Here is a 15,927-nt window from a genome sequence, read left to right on the forward strand (position 1 = left end):
GCTGTGGCCTTCTGGCTCGGAGGGATGGGGATGGTTTATTGGGGACCCTCTCCTCCGGGAAGGGTCCACATGAATCCTCGCCTCGTGCGCTGTTTTGGTGTGACTTCGGTCACATTTTTCAGTGCCTTGGATGCAGCTTCAATCAAAAAATCTGTTCTTATCAGTTTAATATCTGATACGTCCCCTATCTGGGGACCATATATTAAATGGATTTTTAGAACAGGGAGATGGAAAAAGAGCTTGCTCTGTCCACTCCACGCATTGACCTGGTATTGCAGTATCTCCAGGACCGGTGCACCCCTTCTTTAATGCAGTTTCTAAAATCAGAAAGAATTGAATTCAATGTTTTTTGTTCATTTTGCTTGTTTGTCGGATTTTGGGATGGACTCTTTGGCTTTGCTTTTCTTCTCCTCATTGGATTTTTCATGTTCAAAGTTGCAGAAGCCAGATTACAAGCTCATTTTGGTTCAACTTCAGCAACTGTGCATTGCATTGCCATGTAATGTGATGCAATGCTATCTTTCTAGCTCTCCCTTTTTACTTCCTTTTGGATAAACAGACATATTAGGCAAGCATTTTGGAGCTTTCACCTAAATAACTACAGGTGGTGAGATAAGCTGCACAATATAATTGACCTTTCAGTATATTGTTGCACACACACCATCTATTTAGCAAATGCCCTTGTTATCAACAGCAGCCTTTTAAACTCACCTGAGCTAACAGGTATGTGCGCTGGTTACTCTGCTGCGCTTAAAATTTCTTTTTTGGTTTGCTACAATGCCTTTTCTGAAACGTTGTCTCCTTCTGCTGGAACACTGACTTCTTTCATTTAATGCCTGCAGACTATAAAAGAGAACCCAACCCAAAAAGTTTGGTTGATTAGTCTGTGGCATTCTGTTAAACTGTTGCTTATGGCGGTCTCTGTGAGCTTCTCAGCGACATTCAGCCAGCCAGGTATCCTGCCTGCAGTAGATGGAATGTGGCAATGGAACGCTGGCTGCGCGTGTCATAATAGGCTCTGAGCCTTTATATACCTGTGCACAGCAGCAGCCACCTTCAGTCTGCTGCTGGACAGCCAGCAGCAGCAGCAGCAGGAGAGGTATGTAATCAGGAGCCCTCCTGCTAAGGGTAGACAGCTGCTCGTTCCACCCCACCCCCCGCCTTAATTGGTTCTCCTCTCTTCCAATGGTGTTGAGGCGGGTGGGAACAGCAGGGGGTGAAGGTGCTGTGTTTAAAGAGGTGGAGTTATGCAGATCTAAAACGCGTGGATTGCAGCAGCAGCAAGCCGAAAAGTGCAGGCATGTAAGGGATCTAGAGGTTGACAACATGTCTTCTTAACGGGAGTCCAGGAGCTCATCTCCACAAATGGACTTTTCAGGATCCTTGGGTGGCTCCGTAGTTTGAAACCAATTCTGGTTATCGCTTCTCGGCCTTTTGGCTAAGATCAAGTGTCTTGCCTGAGAGGATCCTTGTGTGTCTCCCTCTTAGCCTAGCAGCTTATGCTGCTTGCTGCTTTTGGGAGGGAGGTGAGAGGAAACGAGCTGCGATCATGGCGGTTATTCGCTTCGCGGAGCCCGGAGAAGCCCGGGTAAAATATGGAATCCGGATCGATTTTGATGCCGTGGATGAAGATAAATTCACACTGAGACATGTGGTTAATGATGTCCTTTTTGGAATACTGGAGGTGAAGAAAGAAGAAATCCTCTGCCTGCAGCAGTCAAGATGCAAATTCACCCTGGTTTTTTCTACAATGTTTTCCTGTAACAACTTCTATGCCTGTCTGAAGATGAATAAGCAGAGGGAGGAGCTGTCTGGACTCACTTTCACTATCCTATACTCTGCTGGTGAGTTGCCTCTTACTCTGTTTATGTATAATCCCCATGTGCCCCTGGAGCTGATTTACATATTCTTGAGGAAGCACTGTACAGTTATCAAACCTGCTGTGAAAGTACTGAATGAAGCAGGGCTCTGGTCAGGCAAATATAAGTTTGTGGTGAAGTTTCATGAGAGCCTGGATGAGCCTGGAGGAATTCATTACCCTCCATCAAATTTCTCCATAGGCAGGGAGAGAGGCTACCTCTTTTTTCCCAATGCACCCAGATTCTGCAGACATTGCTGGAGATACGGACATACTCAAACAGACTGTACCTCTATTGCAGAGCATGTGTGCAGGAAATGTAACCAAGTCGGCCACTCTAGCAACCAGTGCACAAATGTGATAGTCTGCAATCTCTGTGGAGAGAAAGGTCACGCTTTCAAAGACTGTAATTTGAGACCTAAAACTTATGCGGGTGTTGCACAGAGAAATGTGGATCTTCCCCAGCCGGAGTTTATACAGGATGAGCTGGATGAGATGACCAGTGAGGAGGTGGAGGAGAGGAGGAGACTTGCAGAAGATGATAAATGCAGACAGCGTGCAGAGGTTATAGCAGAGGCAACTAGGTTGAGAGTCACACAAAACACTCAAGGAAGCAGCAGAGTTCATGCAGTAAATAAACATCAGACTGAAGTAACTGACTGTATGGAAGTGAGCTCCGTGCAGGAGGCAGAGGCTGATGTGCCAAATATGGCAGTTACTATGGGAGGTGAAGAAGATGTGGAATCCAGCTTATCCAAAACACCAATTATAAAGTGGGATGAGAGTCCATCAGACCCAGAGAGTGAATGTGGTCAGGGGGACCATACATCCAGAAGACAGGCGGACTCAGAAGAGGAAGAGTTATCCACGCCAAAAAAACAAAGAAGGAATCCTTCCCCTTTAAGTGTAGGAAGCATTAGCCCCATGAGAGTGTACCCTACAGCCCTTGATCCCCAAAATGAACCTTTTTTAGGGGAAGGAGCGGGCTACACCGTCTGCATATCCGGCGTACCCCCTCCAGAAGGACTAGGATGAAGAACAAATGGGCATGCTGTCGTGACCTGCCTCACCAAATTGAGAGATGGGTTCCCAAGCTGCTCAAGTGGCAATCCTGTCACTAAATGTTAGACAAATTAAATCAGTACCAAGAAGAACTATGATTTTAGATTTTCTAAAAAATTTACATGCAGATATTTATTGCTTACAGGAATGTGGGATTTCTGAATCTCTGGACGACAACGTGTGGCCGCAAGGCCAATGTGTCTGGTCGGGGTCTGTTGAAAATAAAAACAGTGGGGTTGGGATTTTATTGGGGAATAGGGGGTTGGAAATAGAATCTTACACAGTTGTGGAGGCTGGGAGGTGTTTGGTATGTGAAATAAACTGTAGAGGGTGGAGATTTAAAATACTTAATATGTATGCCCCAGTAGGAAAAGAAGAAAGGCTGGAGCTTTTTGAAAAGATGTGTTTTTTTCTTTCTGGGAAAATACCCATTGTTTGTGTTGGGGATTTTAATTGTGTGACGGAAGGAGAAAAGGTGGATGTCACTGGGAAAAAGTTAAAAAATCTAATAGAGGATTTCTCTTTTGTTGATGCTGCTGAGATAATGTTGGGAAAACCTCCTCCTGCCACATATAAAGCAGATAGGGGGGGCATTGAATCGAGGATTGATCGTATTCTTTTCTCTAATCATATTGTTTGTAAAAAGTTCCAGCAGGATGACGTTATTTTTTCGGATCATGTGTGTATGAGAGCACTTTTGGAAGATACAGTTTCCTTTGCATATGGAAGAGGTGTGTGGAAACTAAATGTGCGGTTGTTAGAGGATCACAGGATTATGAAAGATTTCAGAAGGATGTATGTGAAGTGGAAGGATCGGAAGAGGGATTTTGTGAATGTGCTGGAATGGTGGGACTGGATGAAGAAGGAAATAAGTTTTTTCTTCAAGAAATGGGGAAAGAGGAAAGGAGCCAATAACAGGAAGAAATTTAATGAGTTAAGTATGAAGTTAGAGTGGCTGAGGAAACTAAGAATGATTGGAATTGAAGTGGATGATTTGATGTGTCAGGTGAGAAATGATATTAAAAACTTTATTAATGAGAAGGGCAAAGAAATCATTTACAGGTCCAAAATTGAGCATTTGGAAAAAAATGAAAAATGTACTAGGTTCTTTTTCAAAAAAGTGTTTGGGAAGAAAGTGGATATGGATGAGGTGAAGAATGTGAATGGTGTGTATGTCAAGGGGAAGGAGGTGATGAAAGAGGTTGAATTGTTTTACAAGGAGTTGTATGGGTCAAAATGGATTGATGAGGGGATGATGAATGATGTGTTGGGAAAATTGGAAGGACATTTGAGTGAGGATGAGGGTGAGCTGCTGGATGATGAGATTGTACTAGATGAAGTGAAGATGGTGGTGATGTCTGCAAGTAAAAATAAGACTCCTGGAAAAGATGGTTTGCCTGTAGAGTTGTATATGAAAGAATGGGATACTTTGGGTAAAGACTTACTTGAGGTATGTCGGTATATTTTTCAGAATAATGTTTTGAGTGAATCTATGAGAGAAGGGGTAGTTGTTCTGATTCACAAGAAGGGTGATCGAAAGGATTTGGGAAATTGGAGGCCTATTACCCTTTTGAATGTGGATTATAAAGTTTTCAGCAAATTACTCGCAAATAGGATGCGTAATGTAATTGATCGTGTGATCGGAGAGGATCAAGTGTGTTCAATACCTGGTAGGAGTATGAATGACAACTTGATTTTGTTGAGGGATGTGATTGGTGATTGTTTGAGTCGCAAACAGAAATGTATGTTGTTTTCAGTAGATTTTGAGAAGGCTTTTGACAGAGTGTCGCATTTTTTCATGTTTAATGTTTTGGCGAGGATGGGGTTTTCTAAAAATTTTGTGAGTTGTGTGAGAAGTCTGTACTGTAATGTGTCAAGTGAGTTTCTGGTGAACGGGTGGTTGAGTGATAAGGTTTGGGTTAAGTCTGGAGTGCGGCAGGGGTGTCCCATGTCCCCTATTCTGTTTATAAGTGTGATTGAGGTTTTTTTGTGTATGGTAAGGAAAGATAAGGTCATGAGAGGTGTGCTGATTCCTGGGAGTGGAGGAAAAGATGTGAGAATTTTGGGATATATGGATGATGTGGTGATAGTGAATGAAAACATGGCTGCAATGAATAGGGCCAGATTAATGTTAAGCATGTTTTGTAGTGCCTCAGCGTTTAGAGTAAATTGGGGAAAATGCTCCTTTAAATGCTTTGGAGATAACAACATCAAGATGGATGAGGTAACGTGTGAGGAAGGGGCAATTAAGGTATTAGGGATTAAATTTAATGAAAATCTAAAGGGAAATGAAAGCTGGGATGATTGTGGGAAGAGAATGGAGCAGAAGTTGAACTTTTGGAGGATGAGGGAACTAACTTTGACAGGTAAGGTGTTAATCATCAAAGCAGTAGTATTGCCGATCCTGTTGTTTGTGGCAAATGTGTACCCCGCTGCATCTAGGAAGATCAGAAAAACAGAGAAAATAATCTTTAACTTCCTTTGGGGAAGTCGTATGGAGAAGTTGAAGAGAGAGCATGTTTATAAGATATGTGTGAATGGTGGCCTAGATTTTCCAAATGTTGAGTTCTTTTTAGGTGTGAGTTACGTGAAAATGATTGTGGTATGTTTGGGGAAGGATAATAAATGTGCTTGCATGATGAAGTATTCTGCTGGTTGGATGTTTTATGGTTTGAATTGGTTTCAGAGAGATGCCACAGTGCCGGTTGCTTTTAATTGTCCTGTATGGTATGAAATTGTAGAGAAATTCATCAGAAAGTTTGATTTGCTGTCTGTAGGTATGAATGAGTTTAGGAATAAGAAAAAAGTGATCACGAAGGTGCGAGATAGAGAGATTGTTTGTAACATTGTGGGGTTGAGAGGTGAGGATGTATCTGATATGTGGAAGAAATTAGGAACACAAGGTATGTCAAATAGACAGAAAGACATTGCATGGATGATGTTGCATGACATTTTGCCTGTGAGGGAGGTACAAAAGAGGCGTGATTTGATCAGGACAGAAGTATGTCCGAGAGATGGATGTGGTGCAAAAGAGTATATTAGACACTTGGTATGGGATTGTGATTTTGCATATGATGTGTGGAAAGGTATGGGAAGTCTATGTAATGAACTGGCAGGAGTGACGTATGTAAATTGGAAGGTTGCAATGTTCGGTATGGGTGCTTGTAGTAGGTTCAAAGACAGAGTTCTGTGGCTTTTGACAGTGTGTGTGATAGAAAGTTTATGGGATGCAAGAAACTTGTTAGTGTTTAAAAGGAAAACAATGTCGGTAAATGAGTGTTTAAAGTTGATTCTGTCAAGGATGTATGTGATCTATCTATGGGATAAAAAGTGTGGAAATATTATTGATGCAGAAGGAATATGGAAGTTCAAGAAATGGAGATTTCTTGTAAAGTACAAATAGAATAAGTAATTTTGTTGTAGTTCCTTTTTGGTTCAATTCAAAATCCTTTAAAAAATTTTATAAAAAAAAAAAAATAAAAAATCCATGATATGATGAGAGGTTGCCTATCATACAAGCTTGCATGAGCCAATTTGATAAAGCACAGCCAATCTGACATGGGGAAAAAAAAAAAAAAAAAAAAAAAAAAAAAAAATCTGTTCTTATCAGTTTAATATCTGATACGTCCCCTATCTGGGGACCATATATTAAATGGATTTTTAGAACAGGGAGATGGAAAAAGAGCTTGCTCTGTCCACTCCACGCATTGACCTGGTATTGCAGTATCTCCAGGACCGGTGCACCCCTTCTTTAATGCAGTTTCTAAAATCAGAAAGAATTGAATTCAATGTTTTTTGTTCATTTTGCTTGTTTGTCGGATTTTGGGATGGACTCTTTGGCTTTGCTTTTCTTCTCCTCATTGGATTTTTCATGTTCAAAGTTGCAGAAGCCAGATTACAAGCTCATTTTGGTTCAACTTCAGCAACTGTGCATTGCATTGCCATGTAATGTGATGCAATGCTATCTTTCTAGCTCTCCCTTTTTACTTCCTTTTGGATAAACAGACATATTAGGCAAGCATTTTGGAGCTTTCACCTAAATAACTACAGGTGGTGAGATAAGCTGCACAATATAATTGACCTTTCAGTATATTGTTGCACACACACCATCTATTTAGCAAATGCCCTTGTTATCAACAGCAGCCTTTTAAACTCACCTGAGCTAACAGGTATGTGCGCTGGTTACTCTGCTGCGCTTAAAATTTCTTTTTTGGTTTGCTACAATGCCTTTTCTGAAACGTTGTCTCCTTCTGCTGGAACACTGACTTCTTTCATTTAATGCCTGCAGACTATAAAAGAGAACCCAACCCAAAAAGTTTGGTTGATTAGTCTGTGGCATTCTGTTAAACTGTTGCTTATGGCGGTCTCTGTGAGCTTCTCAGCGACATTCAGCCAGCCAGGTATCCTGCCTGCAGTAGATGGAATGTGGCAATGGAACGCTGGCTGCGCGTGTCATAATAGGCTCTGAGCCTTTATATACCTGTGCACAGCAGCAGCCACCTTCAGTCTGCTGCTGGACAGCCAGCAGCAGCAGCAGCAGGAGAGGTATGTAATCAGGAGCCCTCCTGCTAAGGGTAGACAGCTGCTCGTTCCACCCCACCCCCCGCCTTAATTGGTTCTCCTCCCTTCCAACGGTGTTGAGGCGGGTGGGAACAGCAGGGGGTGAAGGTGCTGTGTTTAAAGAGGTGGAGTTATGCAGATCTAAAACGCGTGGATTGCAGCAGCAGCAAGCCGAAAAGTGCAGGCATGTAAGGGATCTAGAGGTTGACAACATGTCTTCTTAACGGGAGTCCAGGAGCTCATCTCCACAAATGGACTTTTCAGGATCCTTGGGTGGCTCCGTAGTTTGAAACCAATTCTGGTTATCGCTTCTCGGCCTTTTGGCTAAGATCAAGTGTAGTATCTGTTCTTATCAGTTTAATATCTGATACGTCCCCTATCTGGGGACCATATATTAAATGGATTTTTAGAACAGGGAGATGGAAAAAGAGCTTGCTCTGTCCACTCCACGCATTGACCTGGTATTGCAGTATCTCCAGGACCGGTGCACCCCTTCTTTAATGCAGTTTCTAAAATCAGAAAGAATTGAATTCAATGTTTTTTGTTCATTTTGCTTGTTTGTCGGATTTTGGGATGGACTCTTTGGCTTTGCTTTTCTTCTCCTCATTGGATTTTTCATGTTCAAAGTTGCAGAAGCCAGATTACAAGCTCATTTTGGTTCAACTTCAGCAACTGTGCATTGCATTGCCATGTAATGTGATGCAATGCTATCTTTCTAGCTCTCCCTTTTTACTTCCTTTTGGATAAACAGACATATTAGGCAAGCATTTTGGAGCTTTCACCTAAATAACTACAGGTGGTGAGATAAGCTGCACAATATAATTGACCTTTCAGTATATTGTTGCACACACACCATCTATTTAGCAAATGCCCTTGTTATCAACAGCAGCCTTTTAAACTCACCTGAGCTAACAGGTATGTGCGCTGGTTACTCTGCTGCGCTTAAAATTTCTTTTTTGGTTTGCTACAATGCCTTTTCTGAAACGTTGTCTCCTTCTGCTAGAACACTGACTTCTTTCATTTATTGCCTGCAGACTATAAAAGAGAACCCAACCCAAAAAGTTTGGTTGATTAGTCTGTGGCATTCTGTTAAACTGTTGCTTATGGCGGTCTCTGTGAGCTTCTCAGCGACATTCAGCCAGCCAGGTATCCTGCCTGCAGTAGATGGAATGTGGCAATGGAACGCTGGCTGCGCGTGTCATAATAGGCTCTGAGCCTTTATATACCTGTGCACAGCAGCAGCCACCTTCAGTCTGCTGCTGGACAGCCAGCAGCAGCAGCAGCAGGAGAGGTATGTAATCAGGAGCCCTCCTGCTAAGGGTAGACAGCTGCTCGTTCCACCCCACCCCCCGCCTTAATTGGTTCTCCTCCCTTCCAACGGTGTTGAGGCGGGTGGGAACAGCAGGGGGTGAAGGTGCTGTGTTTAAAGAGGTGGAGTTATGCAGATCTAAAACGCGTGGATTGCAGCAGCAGCAAGCCGAAAAGTGCAGGCATGTAAGGGATCTAGAGGTTGACAACATGTCTTCTTAACGGGAGTCCAGGAGCTCATCTCCACAAATGGACTTTTCAGGATCCTTGGGTGGCTCCGTAGTTTGAAACCAATTCTGGTTATCGCTTCTCGGCCTTTTGGCACGATCTATCAGGTTTACCTGTGTGGTCTTGCCTGTGAGGTGCTCTTGGTACCCTTTCTCTCGGCCTGGGGGGATCGTTCCTCTTCGGAGGGACTTAACCCCCCTGCTGCTATTGGGAGGAAGGATTAGTCCGGGAGCAACGGGAAGGGATCCCATGAAGGCTTGCGCCTTTCAGAGAGAAGAGTCGGTACGTTCCTGAGTGAAGGATGCCGGCAACGCTCACATATTCATCGGGTGATGCCCGGATGCGGAACACCGTGAGGATTGAAGTTGGAGCAGCATCGAGGATGGAGAAGAATTTGGACTACATCTGCCATAGGATTCTTCTTGGAGTTCTGGAGTTTCGGCGGGAAGACATATTCTGCTTCCAGGACAACGAGTACAAGGGGACATACACCATCACCTTCAAGAGCCAGGGATGCTGTCAGCAACTCGTACAAAAGGTAAACGAGAAAAACTACTTAGATGAGTTGGATGGACTAACCTTTTGTCTCTTGTATGCTTATGACGAGATCCCCATCGTGGTGCATTTCCCGAACCCCTTTGTGGAAGCTGCAGACATCTCGACCTACCTTACCCGCTATTGTGATGATCTGAGATACCTGGGTACTGTGAAGAACGCGGTAGGCTTCTGGTGCGGCAAGAGAAGGTATATGGCCCGTCTAAAGAGGGACCTTAGTGGAGTGGGAGGAATGCTACACCCTCCCTCAACCTTCGTAATCGGTAAGAGCAGAGGCTACTTATTTTATCCTGGAATGCCAGTATGTTGCAGGAACTGTGGACAAATGGGTCATACCCAAACGTCCTGCACGGGCAGGAAAGTAGACCGCTGCAATAATTGCAGCTGTTACGGACATTTAATGAAGGACTGTCCCGCTGGGAGGAAATGTAATCTCTGCGGTGAGGCGGGGCACATGTTCCGAGGATGCCCCAACAGGACCAGGACCAGGACCTACGCAGAAGCTGCATCTTCTGAAGCTGAGCCGATGCGCCCACCGGTCTTCACTGGCAGGCCGGCGTCGGAGGGCGGTTCGAAGGGCGAGAAGGCTGGGATGGAGCAGGGAGCCGGAGGCCCCTCTGGGGCGGCCCCTGCATCGAAGTCCCTTAACGATGGGCGGACCTCGCATGGACCGGAGCGGGGGGGTCCTCCTTCTGGGAGGGTATCCTCCGTATCGATGGTTCCCGATACCGATCCTGTTGGGCTGGAGGGTGGTGCCCCTGTGCGGTTGGCTACAGGGGACCACGCAGCGATGGCCTCAGGATCTTCCAGGGCGATTAGCCAGCCACATGAGGGGGCTTTGCTTCTAGGTGGCGAACATCAGGAAATCTGTGTTGCTGATCTTGTCCTGATGGACCAGTCTCCCCCCCTGGAGGAGGTGGAGGAAGAGGAGGACTGCACCAGTGACCTAGTGGAGTCTGCCCCGAAAAAGAGACGGAATGTCGAATCCCCAGCGTCTCCTGGAATGTGGCTGGGAACCGTGACCTACGAGGGGGCAACCGCCGGCTCACAGAATATCGAGTCGTTTGGGTCTTCTAGCCCGGATGTCCTGGAGCAATTTGATATACAGGGCTTTGAGTCAGGTGTCCTCATGGAAGATCCACCACCCTGACCTATGAATGCCCACAATAAGACTTGTCTCACTGAATGTGAGGTCATTAAAGAGCCCAGTTCGTAGGGCTGCTCTATTCAAGTATTTAGAAACCACTGACTTTGACATATGTTTATTACAGGAATGCGGGATACAACATGCACTAAATTATAATGATATCAAGACAGATTGGAGACTGGGGCCCTCCATCTGGTCTGGCTCCAATGACAACAAGTCAGCGGGGGTGGGCTTCCTCTGTCGTGGGAGAAATATTACTATAAATGCTGTCACAGAAATAGTACCAGGCAGAGTGGTTTTAGTGCATTTTAAATTTAATGGTTTTACCCTACGTGTAATGAATATTTATGCTCCCCCTGATAAGCAAGAGAGAATTAATTTATTTGGGATATTGCCATTGTACTGTACTGGGTCATCTCCCCTGGTCGTAGGGGGTGATTTTAATTGTCTTTGTGCTAGTGAACAACGAGCAGGGGGTGACCCTTTACGCAAATTGGATAAGTCATGTCATCTATTGAAAGATTTTATAACTGATTTTAAATTATGCGATGCGTGGAGGTCACTCCTGCCGACGGACCCTGGTTACACGTGGTCCGGAAGAGGGGTGTCCTCCAGGATCGATTTTATTTTCCTATCAGATGATTTTAACCCTGTAAAATGTGTTTTAACATCAAATATATTTTCTGACCATAAGGGCTTGGAGGTGCATCTAGAATACCGGGATGAACAGAGGGTCAACAGGGGCCTCTGGCGTCTAAGTACTTACCTGCTGGAGGACCCTCTGATTCGACAAGACTTTGGTAAAGCCTATCAAGCCTGGCGGCGACAAAAACCTTCTGATGCCCCTATGGTAACCTGGTTGGAAAATTTGAAAAAAAAAGTCAGAATGTTTTTTATAAAAGCAGGGAGACGTAAAGCTAGAGAGAAAAAAAGATGTTTTAGTGATCTTAACACCAAACTACAAACACTTTTTAAATTCAAAGAGCTAGGGGTGGAGGTGGGAGATGATATTGCTAGCCTAAAAACTGAAATTCAGAACTGCATAGACACAAAGGGGAAAGAGATTATTTTTAACTCTAGAGTGCAGCACTTGGAGGAGGGGGAGAAGTGCTCTCGCTTCTTCTTCAAAAAAGTCATGGATAAAAGAGAAGTGATCACAAATCTAGAGGGTGAAACATCTATGCAGGGAATGTTGAATGCTACTTTTAACTTTTATAAGCATCTTTTTAGTAAAAAGTGTATAGATGAGTCCTTTTTATCTGATGCTCTTAATGATCTCGATTTTAAGTTAAATTTTACAGACCAGGAGTTTTTAGAACGCGATATTGTTTTAGAGGAATTATTTTATGTTTTTAAAAGTTTCTCTAAGGGTAAAGCACCTGGGTGTGACGGACTACCTGTAGAATTTTACCTTACTTTTTGGGACATTTTAAAAGAGGACCTTTTTATGCTTTTTAAAGAAGTTTTTATTTCTGAACAGTTGCCATTTTCGTGGAGGAGAGGAGTGGTGTCTTTGATATATAAAAAAGGTGACCGCAGTACTCTAGCGAATTGGAGACCCATAACTCTCCTAAATGTTGATTACAAGGTACTTGCTAAGGTGGTTGCTGACCGGCTCAGGAGTGTCATTGCCAAACTAATCCAGCCTGAGCAGGTTTGTAGTGTACCAGGCAGAAGTATTTCAGAGGTTTTAAACGTATTAAGGGATGTAATTTGGTATTCCAGAGACCGGGGTCAAAATGTAGCTCTTTTAGCCCTAGATTTTGAAAAAGCTTTCGATAGAGTCTCTCATAGATTTCTTTTTAGAGTTTTAAAAAGAATGGGTATCCCTAATATGCTTTTAAATTGTATTAAGATTTTATATAAAAATTGTTTTAGTCAAATTTCTCTTAATGGCTTTTTAACAGATGGAGTTCCCCTTGAGTCCGGAGTGAAGCAGGGATGCCCCTTGTCGCCCATCCTGTTCATCTGCGCCATGGAGCCCCTGCTGAGCGCAATAAGGAAAGACAAAGTGATTAGAGGGGTTCCTGTTCCAGGCGGAGGTGGCAGTGATGTGAGAGTCTTTGGCTACATGGATGACGTGACAGTTGTGTGCGTGGACCCTGCTTCCCTCCGGAGGGCGGTGTTGCGCATTGAATTTTTTTCCCAGGCATCCGGGTTTAAACTTAATTTAAATAAATCTGAATGTCTGACTTTGGGATCCTGGGACACCGCCCAACTCCCGCAGCTCACTATAAAACGAGACAATGTAAAAATTCTTGGAGTTGTTTTTAACGAGGAGAATGTGGGAACTCAAAGCTGGGAGAATGTCATAGAAAAAATGTCAAAGAAAATATCATTTTGGGGTTTGAGGTCCCTAACAATGGAGGGGAAAATTTTAATTATAAAATCAGTGTTGTTACCCCTCATACTGTATATAGCTATGGTGTACCCCCCCTCTGATGTTTTAATTAAAAAAATGACTAGGATGATCTTTATGTTTTTATGGAACTCCAAAATGGAAAAATTAAGGCGAGAAATAATGAGGAAGAATAAAATGAACGGCGGAAGGGATGTCCCCGACTTACATATTTATTTGTATTTAAATTATTTCTGCTTTTGTTTCAAACATTTTAATGGTAATAGTGCGCTAAGTTATTTTTTAAAATATACTTGTGGGATGATTTTTAAAAGATGGTTTAAGTTGTCGTTGAATTCCCCTGTTTTACTATGCCCCCCCAAACACCAAGCAATCTTAGAAAAGACTGTTCGATTTTATAGCCTTGGTGATTTTAATATGGACATTTTTAAAGACCGCAAGAAGCTTTTATCTTTTCTGAGGAGGAATGAAGATGTGACCCCCATAGTAAATTTCTCAGAAGAGAGATCGAAGCAAGTTTGGAAGAATGTCTTCGGGAAATTCTTAGCAAATGGACATAAGGACATCGCATGGATGGTGGTCCACCAGTGCCTCCCCACCAGAGAATTTCAACACAGGAGAGGCCTGGTGGCCAGAGCCAAATGCCCCAGAGACTCATGTGTTAATGACGAAACCACCTTGCACCTTATGTGGAATTGCCCATTTGCACAGGAAATTTGGCACAAAGTTGGGATTCTTTTAAAATGGACTTGCGGTTTAAGAGATTTTAACCATGAATATGTTTTATATGGCCTTTTTAAATGTCCGACCCCTCAACAGTATTGTATATGTTGGTGTATGATTAACTGTTTTAAAGACGCCCTTTGGAAGGCACGCAATATTTTACTTTTTAAACGTGATGCTATTTCTGTGAAGGATTGTCTTAAAATTGCTTTTAGCCAGATGTATATTTATTACTTGAGGGATGTCAAATGTATTGGGAGAAGGGATGCCAATCGTATATGGGGTTTTTATGGGTGGAATTCTGTGTTTTAATAATGTACTGTTTGTGTTGTTGTTTTTGATTGTAAACCATCTTTTACGCACTTAATAAATTATGTTGAAACCTGATCTGTTCTTATCAGTTTAATATCTGATACGTCCCCTATCTGGGGACCATATATTAAATGGATTTTTAGAACAGGGAGATGGAAAAAGAGCTTGCTCTGTCCACTCCACGCATTGACCTGGTATTGCAGTATCTCCAGGACCGGTGCACCCCTTCTTTAATGCAGTTTCTAAAATCAGAAAGAATTGAATTCAATGTTTTTTGTTCATTTTGCTTGTTTGTCGGATTTTGGGATGGACTCTTTGGCTTTGCTTTTCTTCTCCTCATTGGATTTTTCATGTTCAAAGTTGCAGAAGCCAGATTACAAGCTCATTTTGGTTCAACTTCAGCAACTGTGCATTGCATTGCCATGTAATGTGATGCAATGCTATCTTTCTAGCTCTCCCTTTTTACTTCCTTTTGGATAAACAGACATATTAGGCAAGCATTTTGGAGCTTTCACCTAAATAACTACAGGTGGTGAGATAAGCTGCACAATATAATTGACCTTTCAGTATATTGTTGCACACACACCATCTATTTAGCAAATGCCCTTGTTATCAACAGCAGCCTTTTAAACTCACCTGAGCTAACAGGTATGTGCGCTGGTTACTCTGCTGCGCTTAAAATTTCTTTTTTGGTTTGCTACAATGCCTTTTCTGAAACGTCTCCTTCTGCTGGAACACTGACTTCTTTCATTTAATGCCTGCAGACTATAAAAGAGAACCCAACCCAAAAAGTTTGGTTGATTAGTCTGTGGCATTCTGTTAAACTGTTGCTTATGGCGGTCTCTGTGAGCTTCTCAGCGACATTCAGCCAGCCAGGTATCCTGCCTGCAGTAGATGGAATGTGGCAATGGAACGCTGGCTGCGCGTGTCATAATAGGCTCTGAGCCTTTATATACCTGTGCACAGCAGCAGCCACCTTCAGTCTGCTGCTGGACAGCCAGCAGCAGCAGCAGCAGCAGGAGAGGTATGTAATCAGGAGCCCTCCTGCTAAGGGTAGACAGCTGCTCGTTCCACCCCACCCCCCGCCTTAATTGGTTCTCCTCCCTTCCAACGGTGTTGAGGCGGGTGGGAACAGCAGGGGGTGAAGGTGCTGTGTTTAAAGAGGTGGAGTTATGCAGATCTAAAACGCGTGGATTGCAGCAGCAGCAAGCCGAAAAGTGCAGGCATGTAAGGGATCTAGAGGTTGACAACATGTCTTCTTAACGGGAGTCCAGGAGCTCATCTCCACAAATGGACTTTTCAGGATCCTTGGGTGGCTCCGTAGTTTGAAACCAATTCTGGTTATCGCTTCTCGGCCTTTTGGCTAAGATCAAGTGTAGTATCTGTTCTTATCAGTTTAATATCTGATACGTCCCCTATCTGGGGACCATATATTAAATGGATTTTTAGAACAGGGAGATGGAAAAAGAGCTTGCTCTGTCCACTCCACGCATTGACCTGGTATTGCAGTATCTCCAGGACCGGTGCACCCCTTCTTTAATGCAGTTTCTAAAATCAGAAAGAATTGAATTCAATGTTTTTTGTTCATTTTGCTTGTTTGTCGGATTTTGGGATGGACTCTTTGGCTTTGCTTTTCTTCTCCTCATTGGATTTTTCATGTTCAAAGTTGCAGAAGCCAGATTACAAGCTCATTTTGGTTCAACTTCAGCAACTGTGCATTGCATTGCCATGTAATGTGATGCAATGCTATCTTTCTAGCTCTCCCTTTTTACTTCCTTTTGGATAAACAGACATATTAGGCAAGCATTTTGGAGC

The 15,927-nt window shown here is 43.3% G+C and overlaps 5 non-coding genes across 5 annotated transcripts; all 5 read left to right on the plus strand.

The window, feature by feature from the left end:
- The first annotated feature begins 121 nt into the window (after positions 1 to 121).
- LOC141177664 (U2 spliceosomal RNA) lies at positions 122 to 303 on the plus strand. The gene has a single exon (XR_012254238.1). It is a non-coding gene; the product is annotated as a U2 spliceosomal RNA (small nuclear RNA).
- A 6,168-nt stretch (positions 304 to 6,471) lies between these two features.
- LOC141177978 (U2 spliceosomal RNA) lies at positions 6,472 to 6,669 on the plus strand. Its single transcript, XR_012254461.1, has one exon. It is a non-coding gene; the product is annotated as a U2 spliceosomal RNA (small nuclear RNA).
- Positions 6,670 to 7,784: 1,115 nt separating this feature from the next.
- On the plus strand, positions 7,785 to 7,975 carry LOC141176827 (U2 spliceosomal RNA). Its single transcript, XR_012253479.1, has one exon. It is a non-coding gene; the product is annotated as a U2 spliceosomal RNA (small nuclear RNA).
- Positions 7,976 to 14,150: 6,175 nt separating this feature from the next.
- LOC141177797 (U2 spliceosomal RNA) lies at positions 14,151 to 14,340 on the plus strand. Its single transcript, XR_012254346.1, has one exon. It is a non-coding gene; the product is annotated as a U2 spliceosomal RNA (small nuclear RNA).
- Positions 14,341 to 15,455: 1,115 nt separating this feature from the next.
- LOC141176829 (U2 spliceosomal RNA) lies at positions 15,456 to 15,646 on the plus strand. The gene has a single exon (XR_012253480.1). It is a non-coding gene; the product is annotated as a U2 spliceosomal RNA (small nuclear RNA).
- Positions 15,647 to 15,927: the final 281 nt, after the last annotated feature.

This window comes from Phyllobates terribilis, unplaced genomic scaffold, assembly GCF_046119375.1.
Source record: "Phyllobates terribilis strain yellow unplaced genomic scaffold, ASM4611937v1 Scaffold_27__1_contigs__length_16484149, whole genome shotgun sequence".
Taxonomy (NCBI): domain Eukaryota; kingdom Metazoa; phylum Chordata; class Amphibia; order Anura; family Dendrobatidae; genus Phyllobates; species Phyllobates terribilis.